The sequence below is a fragment of the Amblyraja radiata genome, chromosome 1 (genome assembly GCF_010909765.2).
Source record: "Amblyraja radiata isolate CabotCenter1 chromosome 1, sAmbRad1.1.pri, whole genome shotgun sequence".
Lineage (NCBI taxonomy): Eukaryota > Metazoa > Chordata > Chondrichthyes > Rajiformes > Rajidae > Amblyraja > Amblyraja radiata.
In genome coordinates, this window is record NC_045956.1 from 61310577 (window position 1) to 61332470 (window position 21894).

Below are 21894 nucleotides of genomic sequence, written 5' to 3' on the forward strand. Positions count from 1 at the left end.
AAACCATTCTTTATGAATTACATTTAGCTATACACAAATCGCTAAGAGAGTACACACGGTATGATGGCGCAACGGTAGATTTGCTGCCTTGCAGCGTTTGTAGCGCTTGCAGCGCCGGAGACCCGGGTTCGATCCCGAGTACGGGTGCTGTCTATACGTAGTTTGTACATTCTCCGCTGTGTGGGTTTTCTCCGAGAACTTCGGATTCCTCCCACACTCCAAAGACGTACAGGTTTGCAGGTTAATTGGCTTGGTATAAGTGTAAATTGTCTCTTGTGTGTGTAGGATAGTGTTAATGTGCGGGGATCGTTGATCGATGCGGACGCGGTGGGCCGATGGGCCCGTTTCCGCACTGTCTCTCTAAACTAAAGTATTACCCAGTCCATTAAAATTAGTTCAGAGTAACTAACCTGTTCATTAAAAATAGCATGATTAACTAATTAATTGATAACACAGGACAATTAATTCATCTATTATGAAAAGGACAAAGTAATTAATTTTTTTTAATGAGTGCTGGTGTAACTCAACGGGTCAGGCAGCATGTTTGCAGAACATGGATAGGTGGTGTTTCGGGTTGGGACCCTTCTTCACACTGATTGCAGGGAAAGAAAGTTAGAAGAGAGAAGAGACAGGACAAAGCGTGGCACCCCCTATAGTCATTATTACCTGCTGTATGTACTTTGTCCTGCCATTCTTCTCTTCTACCTTCCCTCCACTCCCCCCCTCCCCCTTCCTACCACAGTCAGTCTGAAGAACGGGAACAGGCACTTCGGCCCAACACCCTCTGTGTAAAAAAACTTGTTCTGCACATCTCCTTTAAACTTTGCACCTCTCACCTTAAATGCCTTCTACTCTTTGACATTTCCACACATCTAAAGATTCTGATTGTCTGTGACGTTCGGAATTTTATAAACTTCTATCAGGTCTACCTTCAGCCTCCAAAGCTCCAGTGAAAAGAATCCAAAATTATCCATCTGCCCTGCATAGCTAATTTGCTGTAATCCAGGCAGCATTCTGTTAAAGCTCTTTTGCGTACTCTCCAAGGTCACCGCTCCTTCCCGTAATGGGGTGACCAGAACCCGCACGCAATACTCCAAATGAGGCCAAACCAAAGATTTACAAAGCTGCGACATAGAAAGTCCAAAGCTGCAACATGACTTCACGACTGTTATACTCAACGCCCCGACAATGGCAAGCATACCATCCTGTTCCTGCTGTCTTTATTGGAGAGTATCGAATGTCCAGGAACCTTACCTTTTGTTAAAAAAATAAACCTCATTCTGCTCCTGTTGAATGCGGCAGATGGAATAATTCTTACCTCATAATCTCCGGGGCCAGGGGTGAAGTAATTGTCCTCTTTGAAGCGGGGTTGTCTGGACACCATTAAAGCCATTTTGGGCTTGGACTTCAGCAGAGGCTTGTATGCACCAGGTCCTGAGAAACAAAAGAACAAAGAAAGAAAATGTTAACGCTCAACAGTAGCCAGTGGAATTATATTTCTCGTACTTGGAAGAAGTCAGACATACTTCTCTTTGACATTCCTTCTCTTGAGACCCAGTATCAACCTGATTTTCCCAGTCCATCTACACATTGAGATCACTCATGACCACTGTAACATTGTTTAAATTTTTTTTTAGTTAGTTTTTTTAAGAGAGTCGAGGACCAGAGGGCATTATGTACCTTTAGAAAGGCGATGAGGAGGAATTTCTTTACCAGAGGGTGGTGAATCTGTGGGATTCATTGCCACATGGTTCTGGAGGTCGTTATTGGGTATTTTTAAAGTGGAGATTGATAAATTCTTGATTAGTAAATGGTCAAAGGTTAAGGGGAGAAGGCAAGAGAATGGGGTTAAGAGGGAAAGATAGATTGGCCATGATTGAATGGTGTAGTAGACTTAATGGACCAAATGGCCTAATCCTGCTCCTGTGACATGAACTTTTGAACATTTATGTGGCACCTTACTCATCTTTCTAAGGACATCCCAAATAACATCACAGCCAGTGAAGTGTTTATGACGAGTATTCCCTGCGGTAATGCTGCAAACTCCACTGCCAATCTGGACACAGCCAGCTCTTACAAACAGCCACACGAAAATGGCCAGGTATTACATCTTAGAAACGTTCATTGAATATAGGACATAAAATAGTACAAGAGTATAGCGCAGAAACAGGCCCTTTGCCCCACAATGTTCATACCAAACATGATCGCGTTAAACTAATGCAGCCATAGTCGAACAGCATGGAAACAGGCCCTATGGCCAACTCGGCCTTGCCAAGCAAGATGCCCCATCTGCACTAAGTTGGTCTCATTGGCCCACGTTTGACCCATATCCCACAAAACCTTTCCTATCCATGTACCTCGCCGAGTATCTTTCAAATGTTGTTATAGTTCTGTTATAGTGAGCGGCACAGTGGCACAGCAGTAGAGTTGCTGCCTTACAGCGCCACAGACCCAGGTTCGATCCTGACTACGGGTGCTGTTTGTACGGAGTTTGTACATTCTCCCCGTGACTTGCGTCGGTTTTCTCTGGGAGCTTCGGTTTCCTCCCACATTCCAAAGACGTGCAGGTTTGTAGGTAACTTGATTATGGTAAAAATTGTAAATTGTCCCTATGTGTGTAGGATAGTATTAGTGTGCGGGGATCACTGTTCGACGTGGACTTAGTGGGCCGAAGGGCCTATTTCCGAGCTGTATCTCTAAACTAAAACCAAAACTAAACTGAAAGCCGAGTAAGTGGTCGGAACTTTCTTTCTCAAAGGGTGGTGGAGCCAGGAGTTTCAAATATTTTTAAGGAAGTGGCAGATAGTTTCTTGACAAGCAAGGGGGTTAAAGGATTATTGCGATTAGCAAGAATGCAAGAGTTGAGGTCAATCAAATCAACTATGATCTTATTAAGAACATAGAATATAGAGCAGTCCACAGCCCTATAGAGCTGCAACAAAACTATTATACTCAATGCCCCAACTGATAAAGGCAAGCATACCACACACAGCACAGGAGCATTTGAAGAAACGGAAAGGAGATGAGGAGGAATTTCTCCAGCCAGAGGGTGGTGAATCTGAGGAATTCATCGCCACAGATGGCTGCGGACGCTGAGCCAATGGATATTTTTAAGACGGAGATTGACAGATTCTTAATTAGTACAGGTGTCAGGGGTTATGGAAAGAAGGCAGGAGAATGGGGTTAAGAGGGAAAGATAGATCAGCCATGATTGAATGGCGGAGTAGACTTGATGGACTAAATTACCTAATTCTGCTCCTTTAACTTATGACCTTATGAACTGCAGATGCTGGTTTACAACACAGATAGATACAAAATGATGGAGTAACTATGCAGGTCAGACAGCATCTCTGGAGAAAAGAAATAGGTGACGTTCGGGGTCTGAAGAAGGGTTCCGACCCGAAATTTCATATTTCTTTTCTTCAGAGATGCTGCCCGATCCGCTCAGTTTCACCAGTTTCCTCTATCTACATACAATTAATTTGTATGGCCTGATGGACTGAGTGAGCAACTCCAACTCCTGATTCATGCAATTGTGAAGTGAAAACATCATCCCTGCATTTACTCATGTTCATAAGTTCTTGGAGCAGAATTAGGCATTTCAGCCCATCAAGTCTACTCTACCATTCAATCATGGCTGATCTAGATTTCCCTCTCAACCCCATTCACCTGCCTTCTCCCAATAACCATTGATGCCCATACTAATCAAGATAGTATCAATCTCTGCCTTAAAATTATTAATTGACCTGGCCCCACTGTGGCAGTGTATTCCAGAGATTTATCACTCTCTGACTAAAGAAATACCTCCTCATCTCCTAAAGGTATGCCCTTTTATTCTGAATCTGTGGCCTCTGTTCCTAGACTCTCCCACTGGTGGAAACATCCTCTCCACACCCATTCTATCCAGGCCTTTCACTATTCGGTAAAGTCTCACTATTCGGTACCCGCTCATCCTTCTAAAACACAGATCCATTGCTAACATCTGCCAGTTCATCCCCCCATAGGCTTCTCTTTTCTAAAGCGAGCCCCAGTCTTTGCTGGAAGATGACCTATTTGTACATTTGCCTGTTGTGCTTTGGAGAGAGAGCGAGAGACGGGAAGCACGTCCATCACCCAACTCCTGGGGAGTTGGTGTTGGATGATCTTCAAACGTGTTGATGCAGAATCCCAGCCCACGCTGCCACCATCCACTCAAGGAAGGTTCACCCTATTAGTGAGAATCCATTTCTATGGGGAATCCCCTGCATTTCATGTCTCCAGGCCAAAAGAAAAAAAAACAGGCGTAGGAAAGATGTTGGCTGATCTACGGGCTTGAGACTCCCTGGGAACTCTGCAAGAACCTACCCGTGTCAAAAATAAACTTCTTGCAGTGATCCTTTGCCTGTGTGTGCACCTGGAATGTGAGAGAGTAAAGGAGGGAACTGTAACAAAAAATTGTTTTATATACACAGATATAAAGATAATATCAGGCAAAAACTCACAAAGAGACTCCCGATCAAAGGTACCAACAACATTAAAACATTGCAGAACTGGCAGGCATAAGATCAACTCATGAATCATTCATCACACATGGTCACTGTAAATATTAATAACTTGAAAATCTGTGCGCCGGCTTTTAAAAAATCTTGAAGAGTAAATAGATCAATCACTAGTGAAAATTAACCCATAACACGGGTGTTGACACAGTAGCATCTTTGCATTTATATAGCACGTTAGCTCAGTAAAATATCCCAGCGCACTTCATTAACAAGGCATTCGAGCCTGCTGAGGAAAGAGATGTGAGGTCAAAGGTTTGGACAAAGAAGATTTGAAGGAAGACATCAGAGATTGCAAGAGGCTGGAATCAAAACAAAACACAGATTGTTGGAGGAACACAATGGGTCAGGCAGCATCTGTGGAGGGAATGAAAAGGTGACATTTCGGGTCAGGACCTTTCTTCATACTGATTGTAGTGATGGGAAAAACCTGGAAAAGAGAGAAGTAATAAGTGGATACAAGTGAGTGCGGTGGGGGGGGGGGTGATTCAGAGATGTGTGGAATAGAGGTAAATTGATTTAGATTTTAGGCTTTGGAGATACAGTGTGGAAACAGGCCTTTCAGCTCACTGAGTCCACGCCGACCAGCGAGCCCGGCACACTGGCACTATCCTACACATTAGGGATAATTTACAATTTTTACCGAAACCAATAAACCTACAGGTACGTCTTTGGAGTGTAGGAGGAAACCAGAGCATCCGGACAAAAACCCACGTGGTCACAGGGAGAACGTACAAACTCTGCACAGACAGCACCCGTAGCTAAGACCGAACCCAGGTCCCTGGCACTGTAAGGCACCAACTCTACTGCTGCGCCACCTGCCATCGAGAACATGAAACATGAGAGAGTAGAAAACATAGTAGTAAACCAGTGAGAGTTTAGAGAACAATTGAGGCATTAGCTGTAAGGAGAGATTGATTATATTTGGATTGTTTTCTCTGGAATGCCGGAGGTTGAAAGGAGACCTGATAAAATATATATATAAAATGATGAGACAAAGAGAAGATAGACAGACTGCACTATTTTCCCAGAATGGAAATGTCAAAGACTAGAGAGCACAGGTACAAGGTGAGAGGGGCGATGTGTTATGGAGATACATGAGAAAAGTGTTTTACATAGAGGGTGGGTGGGTGTCTGGAATGTGCTGCCAGGGGTGGTGGTGAAGGCAGATACGATAGTGGTATGTAAGAGGTTTTTAGATAAGCACATGGACATGCTGGGAATGGAGGGATATGGATCACGAGCAGGCAGAGGAAGAGCAAAATTTAATAGGAACCTGAGGGGCAACCTTTCATTGAGAGTCTGGTACATATATGAAATGAGCTGTAAAAGGAGGTTGTTGATATAGGCACCACAACAGTATTTAAAAGACACTTGGACAGGTACAAAGATAGGAAAGATTTAGAGGGATATGGGCCAATTGCCGGTAGGCTGACTAGCTGCGATGGGGCATCTTGGTCAGCATGGGATGAGTTGGGCTGAAGGGCCTGTTTATTACTTTATGACTCTATTACAATTGCAAGTCCATAGTAGTGCAAGATTGTGAGACTAGCTGCCAGAGGAGGTATTTGAGGCAGGTAATTTAGTTTAGTTTAGTTTAGTTTAGTTTAGTTTAGTTTAGAGGTACAATGCAGAAACAGGCCCTTTTGCCCACCAAGTTAGCACCGACAAGTGATCCCCATACTACACACACTAGGGACAATTTACATCTACACCAAGCCAACTCTACCACAGCGCTCCACACCGCTCCGATGGAGAAGCAGTTTTCCTCACCTCTATCTCAGATGGATGACCCACTACAGATGGATCCTCAGTTATGAGTTCCTAAGTTACAGACGCCATACATATAATCGAGATCCCATAATATTCCCATAACAAGGCACCACAGTGGTACAGCGGGTAGAGCTGCTGCCTCACAGTGCCAGATACCCGAGTTTGATCCTGACCTCAGCTACTGACTGTCTGTTTGGAGTTTGCATGTTTGCCCTGTGACTGTGTGTGTTTCCTCCAGATGCAACAGTTTCCTCCCACATCCCAAAGACCTGCAGGTTTTTAGGCTAAAATTGCCCCCCTGCAAAATTGCCATTAATGCCCAGAGAAAGTTGGATAACATGGAACTAGTGTACAGGATTATCGATGGTCACTGTGGTCTCGACGGGCTGAAGGGCCTGTTTCCATTCTGTATCACTAAACAAAACTACAATTCAATAGACCAACATGCATACAAACATACATAGAGACATGCATGGAAACAGGCCCTTCAGCCCAACCTGCCCATGCTGACCAAGATCTTGCACTACTACAGACTTGTTTTTTTCTAATTATGGTAGTCATAGAGTCATAAAGTAACAACACAGAAACAGGCCCTTCAGCCCAACTCGTCCATGCCAACCAAGATGTCCCATCTAAGTTGCCCACATTTGGCCCATGAACCTTTCCTATCCAAGTACTGTCCAAGTGCCTTTTAAATTCTGTTATAGTATCTGCCTCAACTCTGGCATCTCACTTCATATAGTCACCATTGTATATTGGAGTTCTTGAAAGATGTGCATTTGGAAATGTTCTGAATCAAAGATTCACGAGCACAGCCTAGTTCCTACAAATGTTAAACCAGCATTGATTTTTTTTCTTTTAAAATATAAACTCACCAACATAAGAATGGAAGATGCCACCACTAGTCTTCGCACTGTGATGACCGAAGATGAAAGTAGATTGAATGTGGAACACAGAGACCTGAGCTGCACTGAACAAAATAATCCCACTCAATTTCAATGACGAATATTAGTCTTGAAGCCTATCCCTGTGCTGGTCTTCACAAACTGGTATTATACTTGTATATTTCATATCCTTGCAGTGCCTTGGATGTGTTATCAAAGCTACAAACAGTCAGCGCTGAAACAAAACAATTTCAGACAAAGTAGCATTGTTCCAATGAAGCCATTAGTGCCAAAGACAATGTCTCCTGACTAGAGGTGCTGGAGTAACTGAGCGGGTCAGGCAGCATCTCTTGAGGGCATGGATAGGTCAGAGCCTTTCTTCAAACTAGAGGTAGACAATGTCACAGATGGAGTGAGTTAAGGGAAGTTGTCCACACTAGTTAGGCACAAAGTGCCAGAGTAACTCAGCGGGTCAGGCAGCATCTCTGGAGAAAAAGGATGGGAGACATTCAGGTCGGAACCCTTCGTCAGACTGTGGGTTTCTTCAGGCTGGTGTCCCCGCTAGGATTAACTGAGTCATAGAGTCATACAGCGCAGACACAGTCTTTTCAGCCCAACTAATCCATGTTGACTAATATGCTACCTCAATTAGTTCCATTTGCTTGCGTTTAGTCCATCTTCCTCTAAATTTTTTCTGCGCATGTACACCTGTCCAAATGTATTTTTTTAAATAAATACAGTGTGGAAACAGGTCCTTTGGCTCACCGACTCCACGCCAACTATCGATCACACGTTCACATTCGTTCTATGTTATCCCACTTTCTCTATCCACTTGGAGCCATTTACAGAGATCAATTAACTTAAGGACCTGTCCCACGGGCATGCGACCTGCAGGCGGCAAGCGCGACCTAAAGGGCCGGTCCCACCAGCATGCGCCTGCATGCGGCAAGCGCGACCTAACGTGGTCGGTTGAGCCGTACGGCCTCACGGGGCCGGTCCCACCGATTGCCGGTGCCGTATGGAGTTGTGCGGAGCTGGTCCCGACATCGCGCGGGGCTCCGAAAAACTGACCTTGTTCAAAATTCCGCGCGGCAACGGCCTACCGGCCAGCAGCCGCCTCAACGTTGTGTCACACACTCGACCTCCACGCGGCTCCCGCTTCTGGTTTGGTCGCATTTGCCACATGCCGTACGGCTCAAGCGACCACGTTAGGTCGCGCTTGCCGCATGCAGGCGCATGCTGGTGGGACCGGCCATTTAGGTCGTGCTTGCTGCATGTAGGTCGCATACCCGTGGGACAGGCCCTTCACAAACCCGCACATCTTTGGGATGTGGGAGGAAATCAGAGCACCCGGAGAAAACCCACACGATTACAGGGAGAACATGCAAATGCCACATAGAGAGGTCAGAATCTAACCCAGGTCTCTGGCGCTGCGAGGTAGCAGGTCTACCTTTGCGCCATTGTGCCGCCCCTTTTAAACATAGCACGTTCCATACATGTGATGTAATAGGCATTCACCTCGTTCTGCTCCCCTTGAAGCTCCACCTATCTTGCCCGATCTAAATCCATCAGTGTTCACCTCTTTCCCATTCACATATAAAGTCAGAGATGTACAACACAGAAATAGGCCCTTTGTCCCTCCTTATTCATGCTGAACAAGTTGACTTCTTGACCTAGACCCATTTGCCTGCATTTGACCCATATCCTTCCCAATCACATATCTGTCCAGATGTCTTTTGAAAATCATAATTATTTTGACTTCTATAGCTTTCTCTGGTAATTGTTCCAGATGCATACTAACCTCTGAATGAAAGGTTATTCCCAAGATCCCTCTTAAATCTCTCCCCCCTCACCTTCTCTATGGTTTCTTAAGAAGGATTGTGACACAAAACGTCTCCAAGCGTCTGAAAAAGGGTCTTTACCCAAAACTTCATTTATCTGTGTCCAGAGATGCTGTCTGACCTGCTGAGTTACTCCAATGTGTTCAAGAAGGAACTGCAGATGCTGGAAGATCGAAGGTACACAAAAATGCTGGAGAAACTCAGCGGGTGCAGCAGCATCTATGGAGCGAAGGAAATAGGTGACGTTTCGGGCCGAAACCCTTCTTCAGACTGATGGGGGGTGGGGGGGAGAAGGAAGGAAAAAGGGAGGAGGAGGAGCCCGAGGGCGGGGGGAGGGGAGGAGACAGCTCGAGGGTTAAGGAAGGGGAGGAGACAGCAAGGGCTAGCAAAATTGGGAGAATTCAATGTTCATGCCAACCGGACGCAAGCAACCCAGGCGGAATATGAGGTGCTGTTCCTCCAATTTCCGGTGTTGCTCACTCTGGCAATGGAGGAGACCCAGGACAGAGAGGTCGGATTGGGAATGGGAGGGGGAGTTGAAGTGCTGAGCCACCGGGAGTTCAGGTAGGTTATTGCGGACTGAGCGGAGGTGTTCGGCGAAACGATCGCCCAACCTCCGCTTAGTCTCACCGATGTAAATCAGCTGACATCTAGAGCAGCGGATGCAGTAGATGAGGTTGGAGGAGATACAGGTGAACCTTTGTCGCACCTGGAACGACTGCTTGGGTCCTTGAATGGAGTCGAGGGAGGAGGTGAAGGGACAGGTGTTGCATTTCTTGCGGTTGCAACGGAAAGTGCCCGGGGAGGGGGTGGTACGGGAGGGAAGGGAAGAATTGACAAGGGAGTTGCGGAGGGAGCGGTCTTTGCGGAAGGCAGACATGGGGGGAGATGGGAAGATGTGGCGAGTGGTGGGGTCACGTTGGAGGTGGCGGAAATGGCGGAGGATTATTTGTTGTATTTGCCGGCTGGTGGGGTGAAAGGTGAGGACTAGGAGGACTCTGCCCTTGTTGCGAGTGCGGGGATGGGGAGAGAGAGCAGTGTTGCGGGGTATGGAAGAGACCCTGGTGCGAGCCTCATCTATGGTGGAGGAGGGGAATCCCCGTTCCCTGAAGAGTGAGGACATTTCCGATGACCTGGTGTGGAACGTCTCATCCTGGGAACAGATGCGACGTAGGCGGAGGAATTGGGAGTAGGGGATGGAGTCTTTACAGGGGGCAGGGTGGGAAGACGTGTAGTCCAGATAGCCATGCGAGTCAGTGGGTTTGTAGTGTATGTCGGTCAGAAGTCTGTCCCCTGCGATGGAGATGGTGAGGTCAAGGAATGGTAGGGAAGTGTCGGAAATGGTCCAGGTGTATTGGAGTGCCGGATGGAAGTTGGTGGTGAAGTGGATGAAGTCAGTACTCCAATGCTTTGTTTCATTTAAAGTCTATGCCCTCTAGTTTTATAATAATCTACTCTGGGAAAAAAGGCTATGAACGTTCACTTTATCCATACACCTCAATAAGGAACCCCTCAGCCTCCAACGCTCCAAAGAAAAATGTCCCAGCCTATCCAACCTTTCCCTATAACAAAAGTCTGCAGACTCAAGTAACATCCTGGCAAATCACTTTTGCACCTTTTCCAACTTACTGGCTTCTCCATGATGTCGTTGCCCAGTCTCCTCCCCTTAAAAGTTCACGTTCATAAATCATAGGAGCCATTTGGCCCATGGAGTCTACACCACCATTGATGATCATTAGACAATAGACAATAGACAATAGGTGCAGGAGTAGGCCATTCGACCCTTCGAGCCAGCACCGCCATTCACTGTGATCATTACTGATCATCCACATTCAGTACCCAGTTCCTGCCTTCTCCCCATATCCCTTGACTCCGCTATCTTTAAGAGCACTATCTAACTATCTAATTCTTTCTCTATCGACCCCATTCTCCTGCCTTCTCCCCATAACCCTTGACACCCTTATTAATCAAGAATCTGTCAACCTCCGTCTTAAAAATACCCATTGACTTGGCCTCCACAATCATCTGTGGCAATGAATTTCACAGATTCCCTACCCTCTGACTAAAGAAATTTCTCTTCATCTTTCTAAAGGCATGTCCTTTTATTCTAAAAGCTTTGACACAATTCATTGCCTTTGGGAGTGAGTTCCAGACGTTTCCTTGGAAATCCTTATGGAATTTTCAGTGACTCTCTTACACTGACTGCCTCTAGTGGAAACATTCGCGCTACTTCCTATCTGTCGAACACTGTCATCATTTTAATGGTCATCCCTCAGCTTTCCTTTCCCAGAAGGGATTTATTCGGTGCATCCTTTCTTGATGTGTGCATCCTTGCATCTTTGGTATCTTCATGAGTCTGCATCGTCCCCTGTGCCTCTATTTCCTTTTCACAATACAATGACCAGAACTGTTCATAGTATTCTAAACTAGGTGGAATACAGGTTTAAATTAGTATCCCTACTTTTCAATTCCACCCCCCTCCAGAAATAAAACCAACATTTTAATTGTTTTTTAATAAAATGGAACTGCAGATGCTGGTTTCTACCAAAGATACACACAAAATGCTGGAGTAACTCAGCGGGTCAGGCAGCATTTCTGGAGAACATAGATTGGTGACGCTTCTGGTTGGGACCCTTCTTCAGACTGATTGTAGAGGGGGGAACTGGAAGCAAGAAAACTCCAAGACAAATCAGGGCCGGCAAAAGATGACCCCAGGCAGGGTGGTTCCCTGATAGGCCAATTTTAATGGTATGCTTTTCTTATGACCTCGTTAAATTGTGTCACAAAATTAAGTTATTCCATTTAACATTGTACATTACAGCACAGGATCAGGCCCTTCGGCCCACAATGTCTATGCCAAACATCATGCCAAGTTAAACTAATCTCCTCAGCCTGCTTGTGATCCATATTCCTCCATTCCATTTACCTATCTTATAACCATATAACCATATAACATATAACAATTACAGCACGGAAACAGGCCATCTCGACCCTTCTAGTCCGTGCCGAACATGTATTCTCCCCTAGTCCCATATACCTGCGCTCAGACCATAACCCTCCATTCCTTTCCCGTCCATATAACTATCCAATTTATTTTTAAATGATAAAAACGAACCTGCCTCCACCACCTTCACTGGAAGCTCATTCCACACAGCCACCACTCTCTGAGTAAAGAAGTTCCCCCTCATGTTACTCCTAAACTTCTGTCCCTTAATTCTCAAGTCATGTCCCCTTGTTTGAATCTTCCCTACTCTCAGTGGGAAAAGCTTATCCACGTCAACTCTGTCTATCCCTCTCATCATTTTAAAGACCTCTATCAAGTCCCCCCTTAACCTTCTGCGCTCCAAAGAATAAAGCCCTAACTTGTTCAACCTTTCTCTGTAACCTAGTTGCTGAAACCCAGGCAACATTCTAGTAAATCTCCTCTGTACTCTCTCTATTTTGTTGACATCCTTCCTATAATTAGGCGACCAAAATTGTACCCCATACTCCAGAATTGGCCTCACCAATGCCTTGTACAATTTTAACATTACATCCCAACTTCTATACTCAATGCTCTGATTTATAAAGGCCAGCACACCAAAAGCTTTCTTTACCACCCTATCTACATGAGATTCCACTTTCAGGGAACTGTGCACAGTTATTCCCAGATCCCTCTGTTCACCTGCATTCTTCAATTCCCTACCATTTACCATGTACGTCCTATTTTGATTTGTCCTGCCAAGATGTAGCACCTCACACTTATCAGCATTAAACTCCATCTGCCATCTTTCAGTCCACTCTTCCAACTGGCATAAATCTCTCTGTAGACTTTGAAAATCTACTTCATTATCCACAACCCCACCTATCTTAGTATCATCTGCATACTTACTAATCCAATTTACCACACCATCTTAAAGGCTCTAAAATGCCACAATGGTATCCGATTCCACCACCACCTCTGGCACCTGCCCCACACATCTCCTTTAAACCTTCCACCTCTGACCTTAAAACTATGCATTGCCACTCTGGGAAAATGATTCAGACTGTCTATCCTAACCATGCCACTTATTGAACCAACATAGAATGGTACATCAGCAGCACAAGAACAAGCCCTTTAACCCACAAAATCTATGCCAAACACGATACAGTCTGAAGAAGGGTCTCGACCCGAAACATCACCCATTCCTTCTCTCCAGAGATGCTGCCTGTCCTGCTGAGTTGCTCCAGTATTTTGTGTCTATCGACCATTAAACTAATCTCCTCTGCCTGCACGGTCCATATCCTTCCATTCCCTGCATATCCATGTGCCTATCTACAAGCCTCAACATTTTATAGACTTCTATCAGGTCTCCTCTCAGCCTCTAATCTTCCTCAGAAAACAATCCAAGTTTGTCCAAACTTTTCTTGGAGCTAATAACTTCTAATCCAGGCAGCAGGGTTGAGGGGATTTCTTGGACTCAATAGGCAAAATGTTATCCAATACATTGCATTTCAACAGTATGACAACAATTCTATAAAACCTGGAGGGAACTCGGGTGTGTGAACCACAGGAATTTAAAGTGCTCAACAGGAACTCCGATCATGAGGAGCAAGATGATGGTGGGTGCATAGAACAAGCTGCCAGAGACAGACGCTATAACAGCATTTAACAGACACTTGGACACGTACATGGAGAGGAAAGTTTTAGAATGAATATAGGCCAAATGAGGGCAAATTGGTCTAGCTTAGATGGGGCATCTGGGTCTTGGGCGAGCGAGTTGGCTCAAAGGGCCTGTTTCCGTGCTGTATTCTTCTATCGCTCTATGACTATGATGAGTAAACTGGAGGAGTTGGCAGGTCTAAAGCAAGTTATATTATCTGAGGAAAGGTCCCAACCCAAAACATCACCAATGCATGTTCTCCGGAGATGCTGCCTGACCTCCAGCACTGTGTGTCCTTTCATATCCTCTGGCACATTGGTGGTATGCAAGTTATTTAGTTTAGTTAGTTTAATTTAGTTTAGTTTAAAGATTCCATGTGGAAACAAGCGCTTCGGCCCACCGTCCATGCCGACCAGTAATCACCCATACACTAATTCTATCCTACACAACACTAGGGGCAATTTAGAGAAGCCAATGAACCTACAAACCTGCACAATCTTTGGAGTGTAGGAGGAAACCGGTGCACCCGGAGAAAACCCACAGAGTCATATCGAGAACATCAAAACTCTGTACAGACAGCACCCGAGGTCAGGATCGAACCTGGGACTCTGGTGCTGTGAGGCAGCACCTCTACCGTTGCTCCACAATGCGGCGCCTCAGATTTTACAGCTTTGCTTCCATCATCCTCCCTAACAAACTCCTTCGAGACTGCAGCCTGCTCCGTTTGGGTCGGACACTAATGGGGAAATTAACTGCTGGTGTTACCGATTATCACAGACTACCTAACGAGTCTGCCAAATGTCAATTAATGTGTCAGGGCAGATGGAGCGTGCCATTGGAGGTAGGTTACGGGCAATTTCACAGCTATAGCCCAGATGTCACATTCACCTGAGTGATTCAATGCTCTGGAGTCAGCTCCAGCAACTACACTTATGTTAAAAATAATACTGAGCCATGTGAAGAATAATGAACGGCTTCATAAATTCATAAATTCTCAGAACAGAATTAGGCCATTCGGCCCATTAAGTCTACTTTACCATTCAACCATGATCTATCTTTCAACTCCATTTTCCTGCCTTCTCACCATAACACCTGACACCCTTACTACCCACTGACAAAAGATATTCCTCCTCATCTCCTTTTTAAAGGTACGTGCTTTTACTCTGAGGCTTTGGCCTCTGGTCCTAGACTCTAAATGGTCATCAACAGCTTGCATTTATGTACCTTCTTTTACATTCCTCAATATGTTTTACTACCAATTAAATATTAGAACACTGAAGGCAAAATATTGCAGTGCGGTCTCACGGTGTGGTGGCACAGCGGCGCAGTGGTAGAGTTGCTGCCTCACGGCGCCAGAGATCAAGGTTCAATCCTGACTACGAGGGATGTCTGTATGCAGTGTGCACATTCTCCCTGTAACTGCGTAGGTTTTCTGCGGGTACTCTGATTTCCTCCTGCTTTATAATGTAGCAGTGTGGTCACTTTTATCATATGTTTGATTGATGCTACAGAACATGAAACAGTATAGATAGACAGAAAGTGCTGGAGTAACTCAGCGAATCAGGCAGAACCTCTGGAGAAAAAGGATGGATGACCTTTCTTCTGATGAATGGTCCCAACCCTTGAGATGCTGCCTTACCCGTTAAATTACTCCAGTGCTTTGTGTCTATCTTGGGTCAACTGTCCTGACCCAAAACGTCGCCCACCCTATAAACCAGCATTTGCAGTTCTTTGTTTCTAAGGTAGACACAAAATGCTGGAGTAACTGAAGACTGAATAAGGGTCTTGACCCGAAACGTCACCCATTCCTTCTCTCCAGAGATGCTACCTGTCCTGCTGAGTTTCTCCAGCATTTTGTGTCTATCTTCGATTTAAATCAGCACCTGGAGATATTTTCTCCATATTCTTTGTTTCTACGTGGCATTTCAGCCCACAATAATTGTGCTGAACATGATGCCATGCTAAACTAATTTCATCTACTGCAAGTAATACATATCCCTCCATTCCCTGCATATCCATGTGCCTATCTAAAAGCCTCAAACACTGGTATCATATCTGCCTCCACCACCACCCCCGGCCCCTCCACTCTCTGTAGAAAAAACTTGCCCCGAACATTTCTTTTAAACTTTGCCCCTCTCACCTAATGCTCTGCTCTCTCGTCTTTGACATCTCCAGGCTGGGAGAAAGGATCTGACTGTCTACCCTATCTATGCCTCCCATAATTTTATATACTTCTATCAGGTCTCACCTCAGCCTCAGACACTACAGAGAAATCCATCAAAATTTGTCCAACCTAATACAGTCCAACCTAATTTGCTAATACAGTCTAATCCAGGCATTATTCTGGTAAACCTCTTCTGCACCCTCTCCAAAACCTCCAAAGCATTCCTGTAATGGGGCGCTGAACTGCACCTTTGCCCAAGCAAAGTCGATAAAGCTGCATCATGATTTGCTGACCGTTATATTAAATGACCCGATCAATGAAGCCAAGAATGCCATATTATTTGATGTGTAGCTACAGGTGTAGAGTCATACAGCACAGAAACAGTCCCTTTGGCTCAACTAGTCCATGGTGAACACGATGTCCTATCAAAGCTTGTGTGTCTCAAGATGGCGGCCAAACCAGGCGACTCTGTGCGCTGGTCACAGAAATGGATCTGCAATCATGCATTACAATCGCTCCAATCTTTTAAACCTCTACTCCAACAGTATGGACAGCTCAATTGTAATCATGTATTGTCTTTCTGCTGACTTGTTAGCATACAACAAAAGCTTTTCACTGTATCTCAGTACACGTGACAATAAACTAAATGAAAACTAACTGCAGGTACACAAAAATGCTGGAGAAACTCAGCGGGTGCAGCAGCATCTATGGAGCGAAGGAAATAGGCAACGTTTCGGGCCGAAACGTTGCCTATTTCCTTCGCTCCATAGACGCTGAGTTTCTCCAGCATTTTTGTGTACCTTCGATACCTCCAGCATCTGCAGTTCCTTCTTGAAAACTAACTGCTTTTGGCCAATTTCTCTCCAAACCATGTACCTGTCCATAAACATAAAATGATGAAGTAACTCGAGACCCTGCCGACCCGAAACATCAGCTATTCCTTTTCTCCAGAGATGCTGCCTGACCTGCTGAGTGTTTCCAGTATTTACCTTCAACCTATGCACTTTGGTTTTCAATTCCCCTAAGCTGGGTACAAGAGTATCTATTTTCCTCATGGAACGTAAGAACATGCAGAAAGCACCTGCAAAGAGCCGTGTGATAATGAAAATTTAAAAAATGTAGATGCTAGGAATCTGTAACAAAGTCTGTAAAATCTATTCTACCTGTTATACTTGTGTTTGGCTTGATTGGATTCATCTACTGTATTATCTAATTTGATGGGATCTAACGCAAACAAAAGCTTTTCACTGTACCTCGGTACACCTGGCAATAATAAACCTAAACCTAAAATGTCCAGTTTAGAGGCAAAAGAAAGCAAGTGAGCGGAAATATTTTCAATTGATATTGACTCATGAAGGCCACGATATGTCCAGAGTTAAGGTGCTGTTCCTTCAGTTTACATTTGGCTTGGTGGACAGTTGCAAAGATCAAAACAGGTCAGTGTCAATAAACAGATTATTTGGGGTGGTAAAGTGTGTAGCAGTAGAGTTGCTGCCTTACAGCGCCAGAGACCTGGGTTGAATCCTGACCTCGGGTGCTGTCTGTATAAGTTTGTACGTTCTCCCTGTGGCCACATGGGTTTCTCCGGACCCTCCAGTTTCCTCCCACACTCCAAAGACGTGCAGCTATGTAAGTTAATTGTAGGTAAATTAGTTGTAGGTAAAATTGTAAATTGTCCCTAGTGTATAGGGTAGAGCTAGTGTACGGGATGATCGCTGGTGGGCTGTATCTCTAAAGTCTCAAGTCTAAATCTGCTGCTGTAATGTGGTTAAGATGTAGGTGTTGACCAAGACAATGGGAAGATTTCACCTGTTCTCCTTTGTAATAAAATCTCTTACACAGAGAATGTTGCCAGCACTCGAGGGGCCTGACCTATAGGGAGAGGTTGGGCAGGCTAGGACTATTCCTTGCAGCATTCCTTGCAAGCTGAGGGGGGATCTGATAGAGGTGTATAAAATCACAAGGGGGAATAGATAGGTAAATGCACCGTCTTTTACCCAGATATGGGGAATCAAGAACAAGAGGGCATATATTTAAGGCGAGAGAGGCAAGAATTAATAGGAAACTGAGGGGCAACCTTTTCACTGAGAGGGTAGTGGGTATATGGAAGTAGCTGCCAGAGGAAGTAGTTGGGGAAGGTACTAGAATGGTATTTAAAAGGCACTTGTACAGGTACATGGATAGGAAAGGCTTAGAGGGATATGGTCTCACGTGGGCAAATGGGACCAATGTAGATGGGGCATCTTGGTCGGCATGGACAAGTTGGGCTGAAAGCCATATTTCCGTGCTGTATGACTCTATGACTCGATGAGCAAGTCAGTTTAATATCTCACCTGAGACACCATGGCACTCCCTCAGCACAGTGTTAATTAATTAATTCATGGTGCTTTATTAATGGTGCTTAATTGTCACATGTGCAAAGTGTAAACGTACAGAGAAATTATTTTCTTACAAACGATCCAGTAGAGTATTGCCATAGCCAAGCACATCCCCGATTAGCAGTTGTACAGAAATAGTCTGCTGAGCCGCATGCAAGAGTCGCATGTTTGGCGCCCTTTTCCAGTCCACACTCCTGTTGTTATGAGCGGTGCCCGATTCAGGCAAGCCCCAGGCTGCTGTGGGCCTCCAGCCGTCGTTTTCCTTGGTCGACCATCAACCGATGTCCCTCTCCTCGCCTGTCCGTCTTTGTTCCCCGGGAACGCCACCCGCAGCCGAGCTTGGGGGGGGGGGGGATAGACCAGAACCCAATTCCCTCTCCTCTCTTTAAACTTTTAGACTTTAGAGATACAGTGCGGAAACTGGCCCTTCGGCCTCTGATTCTGAGCAACCAATGATCACCCGGCACACCAGCACTACCCTACACTCGAGGGACAATTTTACAACTTACCGAAGCTAGTTAGCCTGCAAACCTGCACGTTTTTGGAGTGTGGCAGGTAACCGGAGCATCCGGAGAAAACCCACATGATCACAGGGAAAATGCGCACCCTTAGTCAGGATCGAACCTGCATCTCTGGTGCTGTAAGGTAGCAGCTCTACTGCTGAGCCACTGTGCCGTCCTACCGGCCTCTGTCTCCTCCCATGGCGTCCGTCGTCGTTGCCGACTACATCCTCCCAGTATCTGGTCTTCAGGGGGATGAGCAGTGGCGGCTCGGCAGGAGAGAATCAGCCGAGAATCTCCCAGCTGTAAAGCCTCCTGTTATCTCAGGCAAGTGTGAAGACCCCTCTAATTCAACAGCAGGCAAGAAACAGGTGATGTGGAAGCAGGGAGCATAGCAGAAGGAACGGTTGACACACCGTGCATCAGTACCTTTTCCCCAGGGTGGAAATATCAAATGATAGAGGGCATAACTCTCTGAGAAGGACAAAGTTTAAAAAACATGCACTGGGCAGGATTTTTGAAACAGAAGCGGTGGGTGCCAGGAACACGCTGCCAGGCGTGGTGGTGGTGGAGGCATTTAACAATAGTGCTGCATATGACAGTGGCATTTAAGAGGCTGTTTGATAGGCACATGGATATGCAGGAAATGGAGGGGTATGGATCACGTGCACGCAAAGGAGATTTGTTTAGTTTGGCAGCAGCTTCAGGTTCCTCGGTGTGCACATCACTGAGGACCTCTCTTGGACACTGCACATGGACACAGTAACTGAAGGCCCGCCAGCGGCTCTTTTTCCTGAGAAGTCTGAGGAAGTTTGGCATGAACGCCAGCATCCTCACAAACGTCTACAGTTGCACCATCGAGAGTCTGCTGAAGGGCTGCATCACAGTCTGCCCACAGGGAACTGTTCTGCCCACAGCCGCAAATCACTACAGAGAGAGGTGAAGGGGGGACAGCACATCACTGGCAACTGTCTCCCGGATATTCAGGACATTTTCCACAGGCGGTGCCTGCGGAAGGTACACAGCATCATCGAGGACCACAACCACCCAGCACGCAGACTGTTCTCCTTGTTACCGTCAGGCAGACGATACAGGAGCATGGCTGCACGTACCACCAGACTTGGGAACAGTTTTTATCATCATGCCATCAGGCCTCTGAACTCATAAACACATCATATATGTTGATTATTTTATTTATTATTGTCTTTTATCTACTAATGTCACTTTTATCTTATCTTTTTTTTAACCTTAATTTTATCCTTGTAATATCATTGCTGAGGTGACCCGTTGTCTTGTCAAACACATTCCATTGTACCGTTGACCCTGTGTTAACCTACATATGACAAATAAAACCGAACTGACTGACACCATGTTCGGCACAGACATTGTGGGCGGAAGAGCCTGTTCCTGTGCTGTACAGTTCTATGTTCTCTGGTCAAATTAGTTAGACAGTCCTTATAGTAGCTCTCTCTGAAATATCACCTCCTAACTCTGAAGATAGAAGCAAGGAACTGCGGATGCTGGGTAATACACAACGGATTACAAAGTTCTGAAGTAACTTAGTGGTTCAGGCAACATCGCTGGAGAACACGGATAGCTTCATAAACACCATAAAGCACCATTGAACCATTGAGGTGACGTTTTGGTCGGGACCCTTCTTTAGACTGAGTCTAGGGGGGAAGAAAGCTGAGAGGGAGGAGAGGCAGGACAACGCTTGGAGAGGTGATAGGTGGCATTATCCCCCACTTTAGATCCACTCCACTTCTACAATCAGTGGACAGACATTCACAAACATATTTACATGAAAACACACAAAGTGCTGGAGTAACTCAGTCATCATCTCCGGGGAACATGGATCATTACAGCTTTCTCCCCACCTCTTTTCCACCTACAGTATATTCCTTCCTCTGGCTTCACAATTCTCACCTCTTCTTTCCTTATCTCATACTTATGTCCTACCATTTGCAATCCCTCCCCCCTCACCTGTATCCACCTCACACTCGCCAGGCTTTTGTCCTGCTGCCCCCACCTCTCTTGTATCTGTCCCCACACCTCCCACCCCCTCGCACACCACAATCCATCTGAATAAGGCTCCCGACCCGAAACGTCACCTATCCCCGTTCTCCAGAGGTGCTGCCTGACCTGCTGAGTTACTCCAGCACTTTGTATCTTTGGTTGTTAACCGGCATCTGCAGTTCCTTGCATCTTCTTTTCCAGCTATCTCTGCCCTACTGCGGTCAGTCTGAAGAAGGGCCCAAATCTGAATCCTCCAGAGATGCTGCCTGACCCGCTGAGTTACTCCAGTGCTTTGTGTTCTAAGCAAGATTCCAGCATCAACAGTTGCTTGTGACTGTGTTAACCTTGACGGGAGGGGAGTGAAGCTGACAGCACCATTTATTTTACATTGAGTGACCTCTGCTGGCAAGAGAACGACACTGGGTCTAAGACACATCTGCTGAAGAAACAAGGCCCACGGCACAGTTTGGTGATTTTTATGCTCCCTGCAGACACTAATTCAGCTTTAATTAATGGTGGTGACAATGGGGGAGCTTTATCTGCTTTAAGATGTAACCTTGGAAATCTTGTTTCAGCTCCTTCAAACCGTCTCTTCCCTCTCTCTATCTTTCCTCACCATGGCTGCTTCCTGCAGCAATCTCCCTGCTGTCAAATGATCGAGTGGGACACAAAGTGCTGGAGTAACTCAGCAGGTCAGGCAGCGCCTCTGGAGAAAAATAATTGGTGACGCTTCGAGTTGGGACCCTTCTTTAGACCTTCGACCTGAAACGTCACCTATTCTTGTTCTCCAGAGATGCTACCTGACCCGCTAAGCTCATCAATTCATGTCACACGAGCAGAATTAGGCCATTCGACCCATCGAGTCTGCTCCGCCATTCAATCATGGGTGATCTATATTTCCCTCTCAACCCCATTCTCCTGTCTTCTCCCCATAACCCTTGACACCCAGTTACTCCAGCTTTCTGTGTCTATCTTCGATATAAACCAACATCTGCAGTTCCTTCCTACACAAATGATCGAGTGGAGCAGGTCAGAATTCTGCCCTGTTGCCAGGACTCAAGGGCCTGAGCGATAGAGAGAGGTTAAGACTTCATTCCCTGGAGCACAAGAGGCTGACCTGTGATCTTATAAAAGTTATAAGATCATGTGTGGAATAGATAGGGTGAATGTACAAACATTTT

At 45.7% G+C, this 21894-nt stretch overlaps 1 long non-coding RNA gene across 1 annotated transcript in view; it reads right to left on the minus strand.

Annotated features, from left to right (window-relative positions):
• LOC116974309 overlaps window positions 1-21894 on the minus strand; it is a 152330-nt gene that overhangs the window by 94458 nt on the left and 35978 nt on the right. Inside the window, exon 2 of the long non-coding RNA XR_004412330.1 lies at window positions 1319-1434. This is a non-coding gene — a long non-coding RNA (uncharacterized LOC116974309). The remainder of the gene's footprint in view (window positions 1-1318; window positions 1435-21894) is intronic.